Consider the following 25,481-nt stretch of genomic DNA (forward strand, 5'->3'; position numbering starts at 1 on the left):
ACTCTTACCCACAATTCAAAATATGATCCTTCTTAACAACTTCACATTTTAAAGTGAACTGTGCTGATCACTTTGCCTCTTAAAGGGAATCATCCCGTTTCTTTCACATTTTAAAGGCTGCACCTTTAAAATGCCATATGCCAATCTAAGGGCCCCAACTAAGCCGGCAGAAGAATCAACCTTTCAGATCAGTTCATTTTCAGAGACTATTTTCTTTAGAAGTACTGTGTACTAAAGATTTTATTTCGGTATTAAACCTAGACTTTTCTGACTGAGGGCTTAGAAGTGAGCTTGGGGGTGATCTCCCAGTCAGAGGGCTATTGTTTATATTCTTGGTCCTACAGGACATAAATGGCCACACTTCAAAGGGTATTTTATTATACTGCCTCATTCTTGTTGATTCACTGTACTTATTGATTAACCTTTAAACAGTTACATTGCTTTACTATTTTATTGCTATCAATACAACCTGGTTGTGTTTATCACAGCTGATGTGAACTTTTCTTGTGTGATTGCTGGGAGACCCTCTGGCCAAGGTATATGTGTGGTGTCATTAGGAGTGGGGCTCCAACTAGGATCAAGGAAAGAGCAGAGGACCCACATCAATCAGTGGCTAATTTGGGGGTAGCACAACAAATTGATACCGGGGTCATGAATGCAGTTGCAGCCATGGCCCGGTATAACTCCTTCAACCAGAGAACATATGGGTACGTCCTTTTGGAGGAAGGGGTGCTCCCTTATGCTCCCTGGTGGAGAAATTACATGTAAACATCAGGAGACAGCTCAGTGATTGAAAAGGTGACTTATCTTTCTGGGATCTCATAAGTGCAATTGCTATATTTGTGAAAGAGTGGCAACTTTATTTGGTGAGTGCAGATCTATGTGGGTGGATGACAGAACATGGTGTTTAATTTGGATGGGATGGATGTTTGGTCATCGCCACACTAGAGTTAAGGATAAGTTTACATTTTTAGACAAAAATAATAAATGCAGGTAAGAAAATGTGCATTTATTATTTTTGTCTACAGGAGCCTGGACCTGCACCCATGATCAGTAGATCTCTGATGCCATGCAGGTCTCCTGCAGACCTGTCAGAATATCTGCTTACTGTTCGGGATGTACGAGCAAGCAGATATTCTGACAGGAAGCTTCAATGAACTACCACGGCGCTTCATTGAAAACTACGAGCTGACAGCCACTAAGGCTGTCAGGACTTGCAGCTAATTAATTCATGAAAGTCCATGAATGAATGATGTGGCCGTGTGGGTGGAGCCCTGCATAGCCGTGCAGTTTTCAAATTTGAGGGAGGGGACGCAGCGATCAACAGCTGTGGCTATGGGAACATGTTACATGTTGCACCCTAAAAAAGGGTGCAACATATAACATGTTCCCTCTTAAAAAAGGGTGGAACATGTAACATGTTCCCTAAGGTGAACTTATACTTAACCCCTTGCCCTCCAGACGATTTACCCCCCTTCCTGAGCAGGCCATTTTTTGTGTTATGGCGCTGTGTCACTTTAACTGACAATTGCGCGGTCATGCAACGCTGCACCCAAATTAAATTTACATCCTTTTTTCCCACGAATTGAGCTTGTGCGTGTTTTATTTTTTGCGCTATAAAAAAAAAGACCGACAATTTTATGAAAAAAACTATATTTTTGACTGTTTGCTATTAAACATGTCCCGTAAAAAAAATTTAAAAATCAAATTTCATCATAAATTTAGGCCAAAAGGTATTCTGCTACGTGTCTTTGCTAAAAAAAAATCCCAATACGGGTGAATTAATTGGTTTACGTGAAAGTTATAGCGTTTACATATGGTGGTATATATACTGGGATTTTATTTTTTTTACCTTCTTTTTTTTATTAAAATAACAGGCATGGTATACTTACCTGCTCTGGGATGGTGTGATGTGTGCATATATTTGCAATATATATATTTTTAATATTATTAATTTGAAGTGTTGACATGTTACTAAGAGACCTCTCATTCATGTTTCTGTGCAGCAGCAGGATGACATGCAGTGCTCTCCTGTGTGCTGCAGTAAAATACTATCAGGCTGCACTGCACCTCCCCACTGTGAACATGGCAATATGTGCCCTAGTGGTGGCTAATATTTTTGTGTGAATGAACCTTAAGGATTTTTATTTAATATTTTATTGTTAGTTTTAAATATACATTATCATCCAAAAAGAAAGAGAGTGTGTGTGTGTGTGTATATATATAAAATTAGTATTATGAAATGTTTTGAATTATATAAAAATTATATAAAAAAAATTATATATATATTTATATATACAGTGGGGATCGAAAGTTTGGGCACCCCAGCTACAAATTTGTCTTAATGTGCATAAAGAAGCCAAGGAAAGATGGAAAAATCTCCAAAAGGCATCAAATTACAGATTAGACATTCTTATAATATGTCAACAAAAGTTAGATTTTATTTCCATCATTTACACTTTCAAAATAACAGAAAACAAAAAAATGGCGTCTGCAAAAGTTTGGGCACCCTGCAGAGTTAATATCTTGTACTGCCCCCTTTGGCAAGTATCACAGCTTGTAAACGCTTTTTGTAGCCAGCCAAGAGTCTTTCAATTCTTGTTTGAGGTATCTTTGCCCATTCTTCCTTACAAAAGTCTTCCAGTTCTTTGAGATTTCTGGGCTGTCTGTCACGCACTGCTCTTTTAAGGTCTATCCATAGATTTTCAATTATGTTGAGGTCAGGAGATTGTGAAGGCCATGGCAAAACCTTCAGTTTACGCCTCTTGATGTAATCCCCCATGGATTTCGAGGTGTGTTTAGGATCATTATCCATTTGTAGAAGCCATCCTCTCTTTAACTTCAGCTTTTTCACAGATGGCATCAAGTTACCATCCAAAATTTGCTGAAATTTTATTGAATCCATTTTTCCTTCTACTTGTGAGATGTTCCCTGTGCCACTGGCTGCAACACAACCCCAAAGCATGATTGATCCAACCCCATGCTTAACACTTGGACAGAGGTTCTTTTCATTAAATTCTGTGCCCCTTCTTCTCCAAACGTACCTTTGCTCATTCCGAACAAAAAATTCAATTTTAACCTCATCGGTCCACAGAACTTGTTTCCAAAGTGCATCAGGCTTGTCTATATGTTCATTTGCAAAGTTCAAACAATGATTTTTGTGGTGAGGACGTAGAAGAGGTTTTCTTCTGATGACTCTTCTATGAAGACCATATTTGTACAAGTATCTCTTTATAGTGGAATAGTGTACCACAACTCCAGTGTCTGCCAGATCTTTCTGGAGGGATCGTGCAGTCAAACGTGGGTTTTGAATTGTTTTTCTCACAATCCTGCAAGCTGTTCTGTCTGATATTTTTCTTGGCCTTCCAGATCTTGCTTTAACTTCAACTGTTCCTGATGACTGCCATTTCTTAATTACATTTCGAACAGAGGATATTGACATCTGAAAATGCTTTGCTATCTTCTTATAGCCTTCTCCAGCTTTGTGAGAGTCAACTATTTTCAGTTTCAGTTTTCTAGACAACTGCTTAGAAGAACCCATGGTGCTGATTGTTGGGGCAAGGTCAGATGAGTCTGGGCATTTAAAACCTTTGAGATTGACATCACCTGGTCTTCCCAGACGATGACTGAGAACAATCCATGACACTGGCAGGTCTCAGCTTGGCAAAGGGAGCAGTGCATGCTATAAATTCTGCAGGGTGCCCAAACTTTTGCAGACGCCATTTTTTAGCTTTCTGTTATTTTGAAAGTGTAAATGATGGAAATAAAATCTAACTTTTGTTGACATATTATAAGAATGTTTAATCTGTAATTTGATGCCTTTTGGAGATTTTTCCATCTTTCCTTGGCTTCTTTATGCACATTAATACAAATTTTTAGCTGGGGTGCCCAAACTTTCGATCCCCACTGTATATATATATATCTGTGTATGTATGTGTATATATATATATATATCTGTGTATGTATGTGTATATATATATATATATGTGTGTGTGTATGTATATATATATATATATCTGTGTATGTATGTGTATATATATATATATATGTGTGTGTATGTATATATATATATATATCTGTGTATGTATGTGTATATATATATATTTGTGTATGTATGTGTATATATATATATATCTGTGTATGTATGTTTCTTTTAATAATAGTATTAATAATGAATATAATGATATTATGGCATAAATTTTTAAACAATAGTAGTATTATATATTAAGCAAATATTATATATTATCATGCTATTTAATTTATTTACTTTACAAGGTATCTAAGGTTATATTCCCAAATATCTAAACTGTATGGAATCACAAGATACTTTGGAAAATATTTAAGCCGAATTGCATGAGAAGAAAATTGCGCCCCTTCTGTTTAATATGTGAATTGAGGTGGATGGAGTGGAGCCCACCTGGTGTGTATATTTGGACCGAAGATTGATGGAATAAATGTATATACTGTATTTTTTTTGTTAGAATATTAATATATAATATATTTTTTCATTTTTCTTTTTACCAGGAATTGTAAAACAAAGAAGAGCAATCCCAGCTGCTAGAGGAGCCTACCTGCCCCGGGACTTCAGCAAATCCCAACAGGTAGATGAGCAGAGACCTGACACCCAGCTGACAAGTCGGTGCAGCCAGGGAATGAGCACAGTCTCCTGCTCACATGTGTTGCTTCTGTTGCTAAACTGTTGACAGCTCCAGTGTTAGAAAGGGAGGGAGGCAACAAAACTTCTGCAGGCTGTAGGCGGTTGGAGCTGTAATCTCTCTCTACTGTACGCTCACTTATAAAAGACGCTCTTGGCAGGGGAGTTTAAGCAATTCTGTATCTCCTGCAGGAAATGTGCAATTCACAAACTGAAGAAGAGAAGCAGAGCTGACTGAAGTGTGCTCCAATTACAGAGGAACTTTTTAGAAGGATCTGATTGCTGGGTCTGACCTTGGCTGCTCTGGAGGAGTTGGGCTTTGCTTCTATACACTGCAAAGGTCTGTGTCCTGCTCTGAATGGGAATCCTTTAGATGACACCAGATCAGATGTGAAGGTAAGTGCAATCTTTGCTTCAATGATGCAAGGGGTTTCGAAAGAGATGGCTTCAAAGGGGTTTTCACTTGCACCACCAAGGCTGCCATTGTCAACCTCTAGGAGGCTGTGGTAGCCTCAGGTCTGGCAACTGACTGTGCGAGATGATGAGAAGCGTGCTCTGTCCAGCACCTTGTACTATGACCTGGGTGACGGCAACTTATAACCTCCATTCACACCTGAGCGTTTTGTCGCGTGTTTTTTCTATGTGCGACAATGCTCAACATCCTGTTTACATCTGAGTGCTTAGTCACCTGTAGCTCGATGCCCTTTGCTCGAAAAAGTAAGCGATCTTTATTTTTTTTTTTTATCACAAATTTTGTTCCAATAGCGTTTAATGGGATCACCTGAAAAACACGCAAACGTGCACATTGCAAGCATTTTTCAGCCGCTTGCATAATAAGTCTATAGGAGAAAACATTTACTATCTGCCCTCTTAGATTGTAAGCTCCCAGGATCAGGGCTCTCCTAACCCTCTTGTATTGAACTGTATTGTTGCTGTATTGTCTCCCATTATATTGTAAAGCGCTGAGCAAACTGTCGGCGCTCAATAAATCCTGTATAATAATAATAATAATAATCCTACCCCCAAATGCTTCTATACAGCATGTGGCTCCTAAAATGTTAAAATGCGCAAAAAACCCTTAAATCCTCCTGAATACACTACACGCAAATGTGAATGGGGGCTCATGTATGCTGTACAACAGCTACTCTAACCCACTCTAAGCAGAGAAAAATATTAAGCTGCCATCGTTGACCTTCTTTTGAAAATGTTAGTTGCCTGGCTTTCTGGCTTCAGTATTTTCTGAGATCAAGCATCACCAAAAACAGGGTCAAGTCACAGCTCCTAATTGCAAACTAATTTCAGGTAATCAACTCGAAGTACAGAATCCTTTGGACCTGAATTACAGTCAGGACTGTGGTTTTCCGAAGGAGAGACCAGAATGTTATTTATTTATTTCACAGTATTGATTAGGTGGACCTGTATTAAAACAAATCCTCCACAACCCAGCCCCTTGGTGTTCAGTGGGCATCCTCAGATGCCCGCACATATTGTCCTTTGCTCCCCTCTGCTGCTCCCCTTGCAAATATTTATAAAAATATCACCTTTCCCTGAGTGCCCATTCACACAACACATTAAAGCTGAATTCCAGGTATGCACATTTTTTGTATTGCTCCATCTTGAATTAATGAAAGTATGTATATGTCATAGCTGGAAATCATTGTGGTAAGCAATGCTAATCCAGTAATGGCTGCTAGCTTCCAGGTTCTGTGGCTAGAGGCTGCTTCATGAACACAGGCGGTCGCTCGCTTGGCATGGAAACCATTCACAGATCACTAAGCATATTCTCAATGAATGCAAGGCATTCTCTGGTTGGACAAGGTGGAAATTGTGACATTACCACCCTGCTTCTTCACCTCATCCAGTTTCTGTGTTCGTTGAGAGAATGGAAAGTGTTCTCTGAATGGTGCCCCATGCCAAATGAGAAATCTCATGTGTTCACAAAGCAGGAGGGCAGTCATTAAGCACAATCCCAGTGCTTACTACAGTCATTTCCAGCTTCCACGGGGATCCAACAGGTATGGCACATAGATACTTATATTGGTCTGCTTGGACCAACTGTGCTTTAATATTCATACCTAAATTTCAGATTTTATTTTAAATGGACTGATGAGGCACCTAAACACACAAAAATTGTACTTGTAGTTTAGGAACTATGGGTCACCACAATGCAAGTTATATGGGTTTTGGTTCACTGCACTGCAGGTGCATTGGTATCTGCTGTAAAAGTTTATTGGGATGCCAGTCTAAGTGCTTAACAATGCAACTCAAATCATATTAACATAAATTTGCCTTGGTGTAGATGGGCCATGAAAGTCGATTATTGCAATCTGCTATGTGATCCACGAGGTAGAGATTTGGCCTGGCTGTTGGCCACCCATGCAACAAGCACAAGATCATGGGATGGCAGAGGGCATCAGTGGCAACCAAAGCAGTCAACAAAATTGGAAGTTGTGAATTTAGGCTTTAAAATATATTGATGGGGGTTTTGTTCAGTATCGGTCTGCTGAAAGAAACACTCTACTGCCAATTTCTAGTTGTACGATAATTTGCTTGCGTATATTCTATACCAGGGGTCTCCAAACTTTTCAAACAAGGGGCCAGATTACTTTCTATCAGACTTTAGGGGGCCAGATTGTGGCCAGTGGGGGTCCCGGCTCAGCAATAGTTAGAATAAACATGGCCTCAGCATTGGTGGTCAGTAAGAGGAGCAGTGTCCCGTCATTGGTATTGGTGGGCGGAGTAGTACCCCAAGGACCAGATAAAGGCTAACAAAGGGATGCATTTGGCACTCAGGCCACAGTTTTGGAGACCCCTGTTCTATAAAAAGAATCGGGGCCAAGCACTGAGATATGAATTTGACAAGTTGTTTGATTCCCTTTGTTCGACATTTTTAGTAGAGTGAGGAAGGGCTGACCACCCCTCATTTCTTATACTGATGTCGCAGGACAGGAAGTGAGGGGAAATGTCCCAAACAGAATTTTAAACAGTTAAACCAGAAACTTGAGTTCTTCCTGGCTATATTCAAAACTAAAAATATCATTTTGGAATTTATCATTTTAAACAGTGCACTATTTCCTGCACGGTGTCCACACTAAAGCTTTATAAGCATCAATATTGTCTACACTGAGACTGCATGTACCATATCCTCATGGTCCCGAAAGAGGAATATAGCAAAAATAGATCTATGTGGTATGTTCAGTATTACACCACGTGAATATGTACATACCACAAAATCCCTATGCATAAGAACTAAGCTTTATCTGTCCAGGTCAAATCATGACTAATGCAGCTCATGTCAAATATACCTCTATATTAATGGGTATGTGTTTCTTGTTTAGAGAACCGTTAACCTATTTGGTGTAGAATATGGTTACCTGTATTAAGTTTCTTTAAGATATTTATGAAACCTTTTACTGCAATATATTGGCTTTTATTAGCTGCCATATGGGCTGGATTCTAATTATTATTATACAGTATAAATAGAGCGCCAACAGTTCGCTCAGCGCTGTACATTACAAAGGGAGACAGAACTAGCGACAGTACAATAACAATACAATGTGATACACGAGGGGTTCGAGGGCCCTGCTCCTTCGAGCTTACAATCTAGGAGGGAGGGGATAGTGGTACAGGAGGAGATAGCTGTGGGGGATGGAGTGGTAGGAGGAGTGGAGGAGGTCGGCAATTAGCAGGGGGTGGGGTAGGCTTCCCTGAAGAGGTGGGTTTTTCAGGGTGTGCCTAAAGAAGAGGAGAGTAGGTGATAGTCTGATGGATTGGGGTAGGGAGTTCCAGAGGATGGGTGACACCCTGGAGAAGTCCTGGAGGCAGGCATGGGGGGAGGAGACTAGGGAACTAGAGAGAAGGAGGTCTTGTGAGGAGCGGAGAGTGCGTTTTTGGTGGTACTTGGATATTAAGTCGGTGATGTAATTTGGGGCAGTATGATGGACAGCTTTGTCAGTGTTAGGATTTTGAATTTGATCCGTTGTGCAATCGGAAAGCCAGTGGAGGGATTGGCAGAGGGGGGTGGCGGAAACAGAGCGGTTGGTAAGGTGAATGAGTCTGGCTGCCGTATTCAGGATCGACTGAAGCGGGGATAGCCTGTGGCGAGGCAGGCCAGTGAGGAGGGAGTTGCAGTAGTCAAGTCGTGATATGATGAGGGAGTGGATGAGCTGTTTAGTGGTTTCTGGGGTTAGGAACGTGCGGATTTTGGCGATGTTGCGAAGGTGGAGTCTGAATCCTAATGGAGGGATAACGTGGGCACACAGCCTTTGGTGCCCTTAAAGCATCACTGCACTGTCCTGATCACCTCCTATTACACCAAACATTGTCTTGCTTTATTGGTCCTGATTTGGTTTCTATACAGTGACAAAGTATAGATACATTTATCTCAAATTACATTTTTCTATTGACGATGGGGAAAATGTATAATGTGTAAAGTATGGTAGAGGGAAATCTTGCCCCTTTTCTTCTACAGAAGACAGTCCTACCATTGTTTCATAGCAGAAAGACATGCAGGAAATTTAAAGTGACACCAAAAAAACCCCCTCTCTTCCAGTATGTAATTGTAACTCAAAGTCCCTTCTGTTGTTCTCAACCTCCAAATCTTCAGTTTTTTTTTTTCTGCTGCTATGATCTGACATAGAGGGTGGCTTTATATTTTCTCCATAGTCCCATTGTATATAGGAATGTAGCCACCTTTTTTTTTCTCGCTCCTAAAATGGGACTATGGATATGGGATTTGTGATGTGCATAGAGCAGTACACATGAATGTGCACCACTTGTTCCAAGCAAATGGAAGTGAGCGGAGAAAGGAGAGGTTTGGGAAGGAACTAAGAGATGTTACAAAAGGGCAGAAGAACAAAGAAGCCAGTTTATAAAAACAGATTACAGAGCCATAAAGTAGTATATGTACAGGTATGTAGCACTGCCCCCTACAGGAGTCGCTGGGTTTAACTGGTTCTTCCTCATACAGTAGAGAAGCCACCAGCCACCCAAGCTTTGGTCCATTCACTCCGGCTCCAATAAATGATCTAGAGTTTTTTTGTGATTTATTACTAATAAAACAGGATAGGAGTTAAGCGCATACAGTTAGGTCCATATATATTAGGACACAGGCACAATTTTAGTTTTTTTCAGGTATTTACCAAAACATATTAAAGCTATAGTTATATAATGGATATGGGCTGAAAGTGCACACTCTCAGGTTTCATTTGAGGGTATGTACATCCAAATTGGAGGAGGGGTTTAGAAATTACAGCTCTTAAGAGTAGCCATCCCCCTTTTTCAAGGGACCAAAAGTAATTGGACAATTGATTCAAAAGCTGTTTCATGGCCAGGTGTGGGCTACTCCTTCGTTATTTCTTCAACAATTAAGCAGGTAAAATGTCTGGAGTTGATTCTAATTTTGGTATTTGCATTTGGTATCTATTGCTGTGAACCTACATCATACGTTCAAAGGAGCTGTCCATGCAAGTGAAACAGGCCATTGTAAGGCTTCAGAGAGATAGCAGCAGCATTAAAAGTGGCCAAATCAACAGTTTGGTCCATTCTGAGGAAAGAAGAACACACTGGCAAGCTCAGCAACATAAAAGGACATGTACGTCCACTGGCCGAGTCAATAACCTGATCTCAACCCAGTTGAGCATGCATTACACTTGCTGAAGGGAAAACTAAAGGCAGAAAGACCCACAAACAAAGAACAACTGAAGACAGCTGCAGTTAGAAGCTGGCAAAGCATCAGAAAGGATGAAACCCAGTCTTTGCCTGATATCTGGAACCCATGGACATTACCAGCTATTGCCAGTAAAGGATTCTCAACAAAATATTAAAAATGAACATTTTATTTATGATTATATTCAATTGTCCAATTACTTTTGGTCCCTTGAAAAAGGGGGGAAGGCTACTCTTAAGAGCTGTAGTTCCTCCAATTTGGATGTACATACCCTCAAATGAAACCTGAGAGTGTGCACTTTCAGCCCATATCCATTATAGAACTATAGCTTAAATATGTTTTGGTAAGTACCTGAAAAAATCTACAATTGTGCCTATGTCCAAATATATATGGACCTAACTGTAGGATACTTCAAAATGTTTAGTACATAACAGTTGGAGAGCAGTCTTTTCCATGATTCTTAACTCCCCACAGCTGAAGACCATGACGTGACTTTCTAAGTAGGCTAAAACCTTATGGATGGGGACCTTAAGGCAAATCCCTTATGGTGTACAGGTGAAACTCGAAAAATTAGAATATCGTGCAAAAGTTAATTTATTTCAGTAATGCAACTTAAAAGGTGAAACTAATATATGAGATAGACTCATTACATGCAAAGTGTTCTATACCACTACTAGACTGTGATCAACTCATTAATCAGCCAAGTCAACAATAAACAGTGCATATAGGTAATAACTGTAACATGAATAATGATATTAAAACTAGTCAAGAATGCTCTCTAGGAGAAAGGCTAAGATATGGTGCAATGTCCCCTGAGAGGTACCTCTTAGCATAATCAAAGAGGTAAAGGCCTCTGTGTAGCAGCTGTAAAGGGGAAATGGCCCCTGCCCCACTGGCCTTCACAGCAAGGAGCACATGGAACGGTGATGCATGTCAAACAAAAGAGAAAAATTCCCAGCTCAACTTACCAAACAGCTTGTAAACAAACTAAATGAGCCTGTCTAAGAGTATGCATTAAAAACGGGTTTAGTTAGCACACATTTGCAAATACATGCGTAAGCTACTGATCCTCTTCATGACACCCTGATATTCTTCAATTCCTAACTCTACACATTTTGAAAGCCCGCATAGTAGAGCCACATATATTTAATGGATAGACTGAGGGCAGGTGAACCTGAGGGAGCCCACCCCTCCTTAAAGGTACAGGAGCGCACTGGACACCCAGCATATAGCACAATGGCAGGCAATGTATCCAGTGCGCCCCCTCACCAACAAGTCAAGGGGCAACTCTTCAGCCGGCAAGCACTGGGGCTCAGTTGTAATGTAGGTGCACATGAGAATAGTCCCAGTCAAGCCTTGGGACAGCAATAAGGCTACAGTCACTTTACCAGCAGATGATAAATCTCCATTCTTTGCCAAGCACCTGGCTGCACAGACATCCAGCATTTTTAGGAGTTCAGCAATGTCAGCCTATGCAGAGGGTATATGTCACCTGCTGCCACTCTATTGATAGCCTGCACTGCAAGACAGTGCCCAAAATCCCACGACCACAGGATATGAGACACTTGGCAACTATGTATTCAACTCACTTCCTGGAGTACAGGGTGTCATGGAACCACCCCAGGGTGGTTGAGAACCAGCCAGCACCAGAGAAGAGGAAAATAGGACCCTGCATGACTAGCCCTAACATTTTTGAAAAAAAAAAGGTTAATAAAATACATACATGGTAGGTTGGTAATTGGAGGCAGAGTTGGGTTTAAACCCATTTAAAACACACAAATGAATACAGAGCATTGAAAAAAAAAAAAAAAAGGAAATCTCAACTAAAACAGAATTGTGAATGGGCTGTACTTGCAGCAAAGGGGGCCCTTTGCTTTTGGTGCGAGAGCGCAACTGTCTCTTTTTTTTCTAGTCCCTAAGTAATTGGTAAACACAAGACTGAACAGTACAAGTATCAGACCAACCGTCATTTATATCATCGTGTTTGTTTTATAACTTGATATGACAATATAAATACTTGCAGATCAGTGATTCTGCCAACTGGCAAAAGACTTCACGTCGCATTTTCAAAATGTATTAATAGCCAAACCTAACACACACTTACATCTGTCAACAACAGCTTGCAAATAGCTTGGTCACATAAGATCACTGCCCTGTTCCTTCATACATTGTGGCCTGAAATTCAATGATGTATTTGATTACCAAACAAGCAAATTAAAAAAGAACTTGTAAACTATAAATTAAAATTCGAAAGTATGTATTGTATTTGCTACAAAAAAAATGCTTCAGGATATTGGGTGTAGAGCTCAACCTCAAAAGGGCCCACTGATTTGTCCCAGGTTCTTTTACCAAGTTAGTGTAAGGGAAGCCAGGCATCAGTCATTATTTCTGGTACAATGAAAAGTCTGTGGGTTAGTCTTTATGAAGCATGACTGACTGAAGTATTGCAGATACTTGTTGGCTGCTGAAACCTTTATAACCACCCCATTAACTTGTGTCTCCCTATAACAGACAACAATTATCTTATTATTTGGAATTTCAAAGACCATAGCAGCCATTTTATTGGGAAAAACAATAAAATGCAACTTTATTAAAAAATACATATTGACTTTTTTAAATATGTGAACATCACTGACCACAATGTAATAACAGTACCTAACTTCCTTAAAGTCTAAAGGTCATTTAAGGTAACTTGTGTTCAACCAACTGACTGTATATATGACCACATAGACTTGAAGGCCCTCAGCTGCAAACACACCGGCTCGAGGACAATTTACTATACAGATGACCTCAATACAGCCGAATGACTCCTAATCTCCCTGGCGGTATTCCCGAGTGTAGCTCGGGGTAAAGTTTCAGTACCAAAAGCGGTAACCCCGAGCTACACTCGGGCTTACCATGCGGCGCTGCTCTGGCATCTGTTCTTAACTTACCTTGTCATGCACTCCCGCGATGTCCCTCCTGCAGTGTCCCCTGTAATGTCCTCCGTCGGATGCCGGCATCTGTCATCTGGGTTCCATTCCCTGCGAGCGTCGGGACGTACGGGGGACGGAATGGCGGGAAATTTGAAAATGACAAAAAGTGACATTCACTAAATACACTAAAATCACATAGTATAACATTCCTGTATCAAACCATTTCACATACATTTTGTCCCGAGTGCTTTGTCCTGTGCCCTGCCTGCATTTTTACTGTTCTTTCTGCCTGGAAACTGAGAAAAGTCCATGGTGTCCAAAAAGTGTTCCTTTAAGTCAAAATCGGTTTTAGACCGGCTAGAGAACAGCGATAGTAAATCAGAACCACTTGCAGAATTGAGTGATGATTCGTGGGGGAAATTCGTCATCAGACACTGAAAAAGATTTTGCGACTTTGCTCAGTGATGTGTGAACTTGGCGCTATATTTCAAATGTTTAGTGTTTTTGGTTTGATTATTGAATAAATTTTTTTATTATTATTATATTATTATTTTTTATGATTATTTATTAAATTATAATTTATGATTTCGTGTTTCAAATTTTATCCTACCCGGGATGTTTACTAGACTCTTGTTCGGACAGATTTTAATGAGTTATTCCTAAAATAAACAGGCCTACAATAAAAAAAATACCTATTTCCATGCAAAAAAATGTACCGCTTTGAGCACAGAAATATGGACATAATCAGACCGCTAGGGAGGTTAAAGAGAATGTAGAATGAGAAAAAGGAAAAAAAAAAAAAAAAAGTGGGAGTAGGACAAGAGAGGTAGAGAAGGGAAATAAAAAAAGGGGGGGGGGAAGAAAGTGGAGGCACGCCCCCTTCCCCCTCGGGTAGGTGGATGATCCCAATTCCCTGGGAACTCAATAGGTATCTAAGCCATGGGTCCTATACTTTTCCAAAAAGGGCCATCTTATCTTGAAGGATCGCCGACAGGCATTCATTCATCATAATCCATGTCAGCTTGGTCTTCAGAAGGTGGATCGGAATAACAGGAGACTTCCAAGACTGCGCAATAGAAATTCTAGCTGCCGTAAAAATCAATGTTAGTAACCGACGCACAGATTTTGTCGCCCCCTCCACTGTTTACCAAGTAGGCCCTGCTGAGGGCTTTTCCTTAGATTCATCTGAGTGAGAGAATAGATAAAGTTATATGTGCATATCCAAAACAGCCAGACCTTTTGACATAATCACCAAATATAGAGCACTGTCCCTGCCTGGCCACAGTCACAGAAGCAAAGGGGTGAGGCATTTGCAACATAGGATGCCACCCGCACAGGTTCCATGTACCACCTCAGGAGGACTTTATAATTTTTTGTTAGTTTTTATTCTTAATTCTCCTTAATTCTATGGTTGAACTGGATGGACTTTTGTCTTCTTTCAGCCAGACTAACTATGTAACTATGTAATTGTACATTTACTTCCACAATGTTAGCTGGAGTTCAGCTTTAATCTGTTAGTCAAATCCATCTAAATCTGTTAGTTAAAAATATCCCCCCCCCGAATGACAATGCTGCTGTCCAAGGTTGTCTCTGTAGATGTCATTCACAGTGGAGACACTGACCCCAAGATAGCTACTTGCCCAATCACCAGGTGACAATAAAGAAAATGCTTAAAAAAGAAAACGAATGCAGCCACTACATTTAAGGATTGGTAAGTTGAAATGTTTTGTTTATGGTTTAATACCACTTCAATGCCCTCCAGATTAACCTTCTGAGCAGAGGTATCCAACAAGCAGGGGTGGACTGACCATTTGGAAACTCAGGCACTGCCCAAGGGCCCGGGGTCAGTAGGGGGCCTCATAAGATGCCCCTGGTACCTTTTTCATAGGCTTTTTTGAGTTTGCGCAAGGACACAGGGGCCCCATGATCCCCTGTTGCCCGGGGGCCCCATGAGCTGTCAGTCCGCCCCTGTCCCCAAGCCTAACAGAGGTTAATAAGGGACCCCACCTCACATGTGCACTGTAGAAGTAAGAAGCCACCAATGTCCCATTAAAGAATGGAACTTTTTTCCCAATCCTTGATATTATGAATATGCTGTTGTAGAGACTGCCCATGATCCTGGTAAAGTGGTCAGAACAGACAAGCAGGCCAAATAAGAGCAAGCAAGAGATTTCTTTCAATCAAACAAGGGTGTTGCAGGAGTATTCAGAATTTTTGCAGGAGGATTCAGAATTTTACAGCTAATATACTGTACATTAGGTGGATGAACTTATGAGTGAGCACCATACCCAAAAGGCTGATCATGCTCGCTATCGTGAATCTTAGAGGCATTGCACTTAGTAAGATGATAGACTGTTAAAGGACAAGTGGGTTGATAAGGTACCTGAAGACCAGAAAGACCTGGGGCTGAAAACCAGGGCAGTTCCATATTGTGAGAGCAAACCGGATATAGGTCTAAGTAGAGGAAGAGACTTCTGTAATGTAAACATAACATCAGTTCATTGTTTGTGCTTGGATGGATTTGTGGCTGTTGTATCAACAACTTGTATGGATCATCCACAGTTGAGTCAAATTACTACATGCTGATCTTCCAGGTGAAAGTTGTCTACCTTCTATGGGAAACCAGGGTACAATGGCATTAAAATTACTGCTTACAAAAAGTAACTTGCTAAAGGTAACTTTTTTTTCTTAACTATAAGTAATGGTGTTTATTGCACCAAGTTGTATTGCCTAGACCAGGGGTGGGCAACTGTGGCACTCCAGCTGTTGGTGAACTACAAGTCCCATCATGCCTCTGCCTTTGGGAGTCATGCTTGTAACTGTCAGTTTTGCAATGCCTCATGGGACTTGTAGTTCTACAACAGTTGGAGGGCCACAGTTGCCCACCCCTGGCCTAGACCATCTTTTATTTTCTACTGTTGCTAAATCTGGAGAAACTCTATTTACAAAGATGTTTTATGCGCACAAATTAGAGAAGGTGAGAAAGTGGGGTTGATTTATTGAAACTGGAGAGTGCAAAAACAGGTGCAGCGGTACATGTAGCCAATCAGGTTCCAACTTCAGCTTGGTCAATTAAGCTTTGACAATAAACCTGGAAGCTGATTGGTTTCTGTGCAGAGCTGCACCAGATATTGCACTCTCCATCTTTAATAAAATAAGTGTGTGTGTGCATGTGTGTGCATATGTGTATGTGTGTGTGTGGGTGTGTATGTATGTGTTTGTGTGTGTGTGTGTGTGTATATATATATATATATATATATATATATACAGTGGGGATCGAAAGTTTGGGCACCCCAGCTAAAAATTTGTATTAATGTGCATAAAGAAGCCAAGGAAAGATGGAAAAATCTCCAAAAGGCATCAAATTACAGATTAGACATTCTTATAATATGTCAACAAAAGTTGGATTTTATTTCCATCATTTACACTTTCAAAATAACAGAAAACAAAAAAATGGTGTCTGCAAAAGTTTGGGCACCCTGCAGAGTTAATATCTTGTACTGCCCCCTTTGGCAAGTATCACAGCTTGTAAACGCTTTTTGTAGCCAGCCAAGAGTCTTTCAATTCTTGTTTGAGGTATCTTTGCCCATTCTTCCTTACAAAAGTCTTCCAGTTTTTTGAGATTTCTGGGCTGTCTGTCACGCACTGCTCTTTTAAGGTCTATCCATAGATTTTCAATTATGTTGAGGTCAGGAGATTGTGAAGGCCATGGCAAAACCTTCAGTTTACGCCTCTTGATGTAATCCCCTGTGGATTTCGAGGTGTGTTTAGGATCATTATCCATTTGTAGAAGCCATCCTCTCTTTAACTTCAGCTTTTTCACAGATGGCATCAAGTTACCATCTAAAATTTGCTGAAATTTTATTGAATCCATTTTTCCTTCTACTCGTGAGATGTTCCCTGTGCCACTGGCTGCAACACAACCCCAAAGCATGATTGATCCAACCCCATGCTTAACAGTTGGACAGAGGTTCTTTTCATTAAATTCTGTGCCCCTTCTTCTCCAAACGTACCTTTGCTCATTCCGGCCAAAAAGTTCAATTTTAACCTCATCGGTCCACAGAACTTGTTTCCAAAATGCATCAGGCTTGTCTATATGTTCATTTGCAAAGTTCAAACAATGATTTTTGTGGTGAGGACGTAGAAGAGGTTTTCTTCTGATGACTCTTCCATGAAGACCATATTTGTACAAGTATCTCTTTATAGTGGAATAGTGTACCACAACTCCAGTGTCTGCCAGATCTTTCTGGAGGGATCGTGCAGTCAAACGTGGGTTTTAAATTGTTTTTCTCACAATCCTGCGAGCTGTTCTGTCTGATATTTTTCTTGGTCTTCCAGATCTTGCTTTAACTTCCACTGTTCCTGATGACTGCCATTTCTTAATTACATTCCGAACAGAGGATATTGACATCTGAAAATGCTTTTCTATCTTCTTATAGCCTTCTCCAGCTTTGTGAGCGTCAACTATTTTCAGTTTCAGTTTTCTAGACAACTGCTTAGAAGAACCCATGGTGCTGATTGTTGGGGCAAGGTCAGATGAGTCTGGGCATTTAAAACCTTTGAGATTGACATCACCTGGTCTTCCCAGACGATGATTGAGAACAATCCATGACACTGGCAGGTCTCAGCTTTGCAAAGGGGGCAGTGCATGCTATAAATTCTGCAGGGTGCCCAAACTTTTGCAGACACCATTTTTTTGTTTTCTGTTATTTTGAAAGTGTAAATGATGGAAATAAAATCTAACTTTTGTTGACATATTATAAGAATGTCTAATCTGTAATGTTATGCCTTTTGGAGATTTTTCCATCTTTCCTTGGCTTCTTTATGCACATTAATACAAATTTTTAGCTGGGGTGCCCAAACTTTCGATCCCCACTGTATATATATATACACTGTATTGCCCTCCAAATCGCTGGATTCAGGTGTTCCAATTACCGTATTTTTCACTCCAGAAGATGCACTCCCCTGCCCCCTCCCCCCCCCAAAAAAAAATGTGGGAAAATGTCTGTGCATCTTATGGAGTGAATATGGAATGGCCGGCCTGGTATTCCCCCCCATCGCTGCTGCCATATCGTGCACGATTGCCTAAACACATGCTGGTGTCGGTGGAGACACCTGACTTGTGAGTTTTATTAGTTAATTAAAAAGTTTGTTATAATTTTAAAACTTGCTGCACTATGATTCTTTTTTCTCACCTTTAAACATGGTCCCTATGGTATGGAAATATACGAAAGAGTCGTGAGATATATTCCTGGAAATTACCTATACCCTTGAATGGTGGAGTTTCATCTGAGGAAAATTCATTCGTTTCTCGCATCTAAGAATCGGATTGCGATTTATCCTTGCTATATCCCTTGAATGGTGGTTTTTCAGGAAAATTCGTTCGTTGATTCACACAGTAATATTTTTCATTGGAGGAAAATTAGTTTGTTGATTTACACAGTATTGTATTCAAGAATTGATTTGTTATATATTGCCCAGAGCAAAAAGGTATTTGTTCACACATTTTTTTGAGCTCAGTTGGGTGATTTAAAAACATTTTTTTGGTGGTGGTTTTAATATAGTGTGGACATTAATAAAAAAAAAAAAAAATTTTTTGGACATTATTTATGGACCCTTTTTTTGGCATAATTTTTTTAATTTTATATATTTTTTCTTGTATTCACTTTTGTATTATTTACCTAATTAGCGCATTCCTTTTATTTATTTGTTTAAGCAAAAATATTTTTTGATTTTTTGAGTTGGGAATTTGCTGCTTTGGAGTCAGAGGGTGTGGCGCTTTTCTTAAAACACTTTGATCGCCATATTAGAATACCGGGCTGGTCACTCCACTCTTCTGTGACAGTGTCAGGCACGGCCCAAAGCAACTGCCCCTCAAAGCTGAGTCCCAGCTGAAAAAAAAGTCAGCAGCTACAAAAACTGTAGCTGCTGACTTTTAAAATACAGTCACTTACCTGTTTCTTGATCCAGCGGTGTCCTCACCACCGCTGGTTTCACCGGCCATCTCTTCTCCCTGGTGCCGGCATCTTTAGAGTGGGCACCCGGCTGTGACAGCTTGCAGCTTCAGGGTTGGCGGTGGACGTGGTATACTTGGATTTTGCAGAAGCATTTGACACAGTTCCCCACACACAGCTAATGTGTAAGGAAAAGTCTACGGGCTTTGAAAAATCCGTAAATGGATAGTAAACTGGCTAAAAGATGGTATTCCAAGAGTAGTGGTTAATGATTCATACTCTGAATGGTCTGGGGTTGTCAGTGGTGTACCCCAAGGTTCAGTGTTGGGACCCTTACTTTTTAATATATTTATAAATGATATAGGGTCTGGGATTATAAATCCCATTTCAGTCTTTGCAGATGACACCAAGCTGTGCAGTGGAATAACGTCCTTACAGGATGTCTCCAGCTTAAAAGCCGACCTCAATGCTCTGTGTAATTGGGCAACTATGTGGCAAATGAGGTTTAATGTTGATTAATGTAAGGTTCTACAATTGGGGCCAAGAATATGCATGCATCATACATACTAGGGGGGGTACAACTGGGGGAATCAATGGTGGAGAAGGATCTGGGGGTTCTGGTAGATCACAAGCTTAATAATGGCATGCAATACCAAGCTGCGGTTTCTAAAGCGAGCAAAATCCTCTCTTGTATTAAAAGAGGTATAGACTCCAGAGAGAGAGATATCATATTACCCCGGTACAAACCATTAGTAAGACCTCATCTGGAATATGCAGTTCAGTTTTGGGCACCAATTCACAAAAAGAACATTGGGGAACTGGAGAAAGTACAGAGAAGAGCAACCAAACTGATAAGAGGCATGGAGGAGCTCAGCTATGAGGAAAGATTAGAGGAACTGAATTTATTCTCTCTTGAGAGGAGGAGATTAAGGGGGGATATGATCTCCATGTATAATACATAAGGGGGATGTGATCACCATGTATAATACATAAGGGGGGATATGATCTCCATGTATAATACATAAGGGGGAATATGATCACCATGTATAATACATAAGGGGGATATGATCACCATGTATAATACATACGGGGGGATATGATCTCCATGTACAATACATAAGGGGGGGATAAGATCTCCATATATAATACATAAGGGGGGATATGATCAACATGTATAAATACATCAGTGGTTCATATAGTGAACTCTGTGTAGAGCGATTCACCCTGAGGTCATCACAGAGGACAAAGGGGCACTTTGGGAGGAAAAGAAATTTAATCTCCAAACACGGAAAGCTTTCACAGTGAGAGCTGTGAAAATGTGGAATAGACTGCCTCAAATTTGGTTCTGGCCAGCTCAGTGGATTGTTTTAAAAAAGGCCTGGATTCTTTCTTAGAATACAAATGCACACCACAATTTTCAGATATTTATTTGTAAAAAAAACTTTGAAAACCATTTATCATTTTCCTTTCATTTCACAATTATGTGTCACTTTGTGATGGTCTATCACATAAAATCCCAATAAAATACATGTATGTTTTTGGTCGTAACGTGGAAAATTTCAAGGGGTATGAAAACTTTGTCAAGGCACTGTTTGTGTGTATATGTACTGCCAGGTCCATAAATATTGGGACATCGACACAATTCTAACATTTTTGGCTCTATATACCACCACAATGGATTTGAAATGAAATGAACAAGATGTGCTTTAACTGCAGACTGTCAGCTTTAATTTGAGGGTATTTACATCCAAATCTGGTGAACGGCGTAGGAATTACAACAGTTTGCATATGTACCTCCCACTTGTTAAGGGACCAAAAGTAATGGGACAATTGGCTTCTCAGCTGTTCCATGGCCAGGTGTGTGTTATTCCCTCATTATCCCAATTACAATGAGCAGATAAAAGGTCCAGAGTTCATTTCAAGTGTGCTATTTGCATTTGGAATCTGTTGCTGTCAACTCTCAAGATGAGATCCAAAGAGCTGTCACTATCAGTGAAGCAAGCCATCATTAGGCTGAAAAAACAAAACAAACCCATCAGAGCGATAGCAAAAACATCAGGCGTGGCCAAAACAACTGTTCGGAACATTCTTAAAAAGAAGGAACGCACCGGTGAGCTCAGCAACACCAAAAGATCCGGAAGACCACGGAAAACAACTGTGGTGGATGACCGAAGAATTCTTTCCCTGGTGAAGAAAACACCCTTCACAACAGTTGGCCAGATCAAGAACACTCTCCAGGAGGTAGGTGCATGTGTGTCAAAGTCAACAATCAAGAGAAGACTTCACCAGAGTGAATACAGAGGGTTCACCACAAGATGGAAACCATTGGTGAGCCTCAAAAACAGGAAGGCCAGATTAGAGTTTGCCAAACGACATCTAAAAAAGCCTTCACAGTTCTGGAACAACATCCTATGGACAGATGAGACAAAGATCAACTTGTACCAGAGTGATGGGAAGAGAAGAGTATGGAGAAGGAAAGGAACTGCTCATGATCCTAAGCATACCACCTCATCCGTGAAGCATGGTGGTGGTAGTGTCATGGCGTGGGCATGTATGGCTGCCAATGGAACTGGTTCTCTTGTATTTATTGATGATGTGACTGCTGACAAAAGCAGCAGGATGAATTCTGAAGTGTTTCGGGCAATATTATCTGCTCATATTTAGCCAAATGCTTCAGAACTCATTGGACGCCGCTTCACAGTGCAGATGGACAATGACCCAAAGCATACTGCAAAAGCAACCAAAGAGTTTTTTAAGGGAAAGAAGTGGAATGTTATGCAATGGCCAAGTCAATCACCTGACCTGAATCCGATTGAGCATGCATTTCACTTGCTGAAGACAAAACTGAAGGGAAAATGCCCCAAGAACAAGCAGGAACTGAAGACAGTTGCAGTAGAGGCCTGACAGAGCATCACCAGGGATGAAACCCAGCGTCTGGTGATGTCTATGCGTTCCAGACTTCAGGCTGTAATTGACTGCAAAGGATTGGCAACCAAGTATTAAAAAGTGAAAGTTTGATTTCTGATTATTATTCTTTCCCATTACTTTTGGTCCCTTAACAAGTGGGAGGCACATATGCAAACTGCTGTAATTCCTACACCGTTCACCTGATTTGGATGTAAATACCCTCAAATTAAAGCTGACAGTCTGCAGTTAAAGAACATCTTGTTTGTTTCATTTCAAATCCATTGTGGTGGTATATAGAGCCAAAAATGTTAGAATTGTGTCAATGTCCCAATATTTATGGACCTGACTGTGTGTATATATATAAATATATATATATATATATATATATATATAATCTTTTTTTTTTTGTATCATCAGTGGTGATCCTTCCAAAGTAAATGTTTCAATATTCTTCAGAATTTTTAAAGAAATCGACATAGAAATAATTATTTTAACATCTTTTGATCCCTATGATTCACACATCCCACTATACATGGTGTGCAACATCACTTTCCTGTGCCTACAGCACTGCAACTTCCTGTGACCGTAAGCTGTTTTCAGCCTACTCATTGGATTATGACTGTGAATCATCACCCTAGTGAGGTCTCAAACATCTAAGCTTGCAGCCGGTGTGATGTAATCCACTAACAGTTAGCACTTATCCTGTGATAACTGCACTCATGGGGAATGACTGTGTCCTCAGAATTTCACAGGTCATCATAAAACAGGTGTTCAGCAGAATTGGTGGTGGCAAAGGTGGGAAAGATGTAGTACAAACATGGTAGATGCATCTATGGGGAAAGCTCAGCTATGGCAGCTACGGATTGTGGGACAAAGTGGATTCACACAAGTATTGAGATGTGATGTATTGAGAAGAATGGGTTTCATGGGAAATTTGGGGAATGTTAACTCGTGTTGGATACAGTTTCGTTCTACTCTCCTTAGAATTTATGACCTCTGTAGATGGGCTTTAGGCTTGTGTCAATGATATCGGACTGATAACACATGAGCTATTCTATCACTAGCTACAAAAATTGCCAGGATCACAAAGTGATCCCCTCTGGGGAGCAATTTGTTGCTGGCCCTTTTGAGTCTCTATTTCTAGCTATGGGAGCCACAATTTACTGCCTCAGAGTGATTCCATGGGGACAAACTGGCATCTTTTTAGTTATCCTGACACAGGCTATTAGGACTAATCACCAGCAGCGGGATCTACTGGCAGTAAAGTTGTCCATGTGTCATTTTATATCTCTGTTTGAGATGCTTCTGAGATCATTCAGAATTCACTAACATTTGAACTTCCTTCATTTGACCTGCATTAAGTGTGTTTTGCATTCAAAAAGTCAGGTAGTGAATGTAAATGAACAGAAGCTCGTCGACAGGTCCTAACCATAGTAGTCTGTGAAAATTGACCTGGCCATATTAGAAATTGATTGAAAAGTCCAGCTTCAGTAGCTCACTTAAGATCCAGCACATTTGGATAAGGTTGTGATGAAGCACATAAGTGGATCATAAACCCGGTCATACATTGTACAATAGATGAAGTGTTAAGATTTATTGGATTTATAGTTCAAAGCAATATTTAGGTAGGCTCTCACCATACTTTGCTGATAAAGCTAAAGGAGATTGCACAGATTATCAGAACGCATCATCTGTTCCCAGTTTAATTCTTAAAGTACCTTACAATCCTTAACCCAAATTCTTACATTTCGATTGTTAACCACTTGCCTACCAGGCACTTATACCCCCTTCCTTACCAAGCCAATTTTCAGCTTTCAGCGCTGCCGCACTTTGATTGACAATTGCGCGGTCATGCAACATTGTACCCATATGAAATTTTGATCATTTTTTTCTCACAAATAGAGCTTTCTTTTGGTGGTATTTAATCGCCACTGGGCGCTTTACTTTTTGCGCTATAAATTAAAAAAGTGCAAAAAATTTGAAAAAAAAAAAAAAGTTTATTTGTTTCTTTTATAAAATTTTTCAAACAGGTATTTTTTCTCCTTCACTGATTTGCGTTGATGAGGCGGCACTGATGGGCACTGATAGGCAGTACTAATGAGGTGGCACGGATAGGCGGCACTGATAGACAGCACTAATTAGGGGTCACGGATAGGCGGCACTGATATGCAGCACTGATAGGCGGCACTGATAGGTGACACTGATGATGGGTACTGATAGACGGCACTGACTGGCATCACTTCTGGGCACTGACTGGCGGCACTGATTGGCACAACCCCTGGGCACTGACTGGTGGCACTGACTGGCAGCACTGCTGGGCTGCACTGGTGGGTGGCACTGGTGGGCAGCACTGGTGGGTGGGCACAGGTGGGTGGCACTGGTGGGCACATGTGGGTGGCACTGGTGGGCACAGGTGGGTGGGCACAGGTGGGTGGCACTGCTGGGCACATGTAGGTGGCACTTCTGGGCACAGGTAGGTGGCACTGCAGAGTGGCACAGGTGGGTGCACTGCTGGGCACAGGTGGGGGCACTGCTGGGCACAGGTGGGGGCACTGCTGGGAACGGGTGGGCGGGGCTAGTGGGCGCACTGCTGGGCGGAACTTGCGGGTGTCACTGCTGGGCACCGATCATCAGGGCACTGATCATCAGTGCCCTGATGATCGGTGCCGATCCCCGCTCTGACAACTGCCGGTTCTCGGCAGTACTTTCCTCACGATCTGACAGCGTGAGGAAAGTGCAGCCGAGAACCGGCACTTGCCTTTCCCTGTGATCAGCGTGTCATTGGACACCGCTGATCACGTGGTAAAAGGCCGGTGGGATCGGCCTTTCACCACATCACGTGATCAGCTGTGTCCGTAGGACACAGCGATCACGGAGATCGCCGGGTGCGCGCCCCCTGGGGCGTGCAGGAGAGCGCGTTCTGGGAGGACGTCATATGACGTCCACTCAGAACTGGCCGGCCGCGGTGAAGCCGTCATTCGGCTATGCGCGGTCGGCAAGAGGTTAAGCTTGACACGCGTTAGTCTATTTATTCAATCTCCGTTTTATGTCTACCAACAACTTGTTGGTAGAGCTAAAGGAGATTGTTTTATGAAGGTTTTCATGTATCCATGTCATAGTATGTCTTGCAGTAAGTTGGTAAATTCATCAGGACATGTTCTGTAATATTGTAGATGTTTCACCACTCATCAAAGTGGCATGCTTCTTTCTAATAGGTGCTCGGAACCTACCCCAACATTTATATTCACACAGTTAACTAAGACACCCTGACCCAATCACCATGATATCATGGAATGCGTCAAAGCAGATGGTGGATGTTCAAAAACATGATGGAAGAAGAATAGCCGAGAAGACACCTCTTTCCATAATTAAATAACTATAAA

General features: G+C 41.0%; 1 protein-coding gene across 3 annotated transcripts in view; it reads left to right on the forward strand.

Annotated features, from left to right (window-relative positions):
• Positions 1-4,733: 4,733 nt before the first annotated feature.
• The window catches only part of P2RY6 (pyrimidinergic receptor P2Y6), a 149,809-nt gene continuing 129,061 nt past the window's right edge, over positions 4,734-25,481 (forward strand). For all 3 annotated transcript variants that reach the window (XM_089678018.1, XM_089678020.1, XM_089678019.1), the window contains exon 1: positions 4,734-5,050. The gene's annotated coding sequence lies outside the window, so the exon portion shown is untranslated. The remainder of the gene's footprint in view (positions 5,051-25,481) is intronic.

This window comes from Staurois parvus, unplaced genomic scaffold, assembly GCF_062004578.1.
Source record: "Staurois parvus isolate SC_StPar_1 unplaced genomic scaffold, SC_StPar_1.0 ptg000196l, whole genome shotgun sequence".
NCBI lineage: Eukaryota > Metazoa > Chordata > Amphibia > Anura > Ranidae > Staurois > Staurois parvus.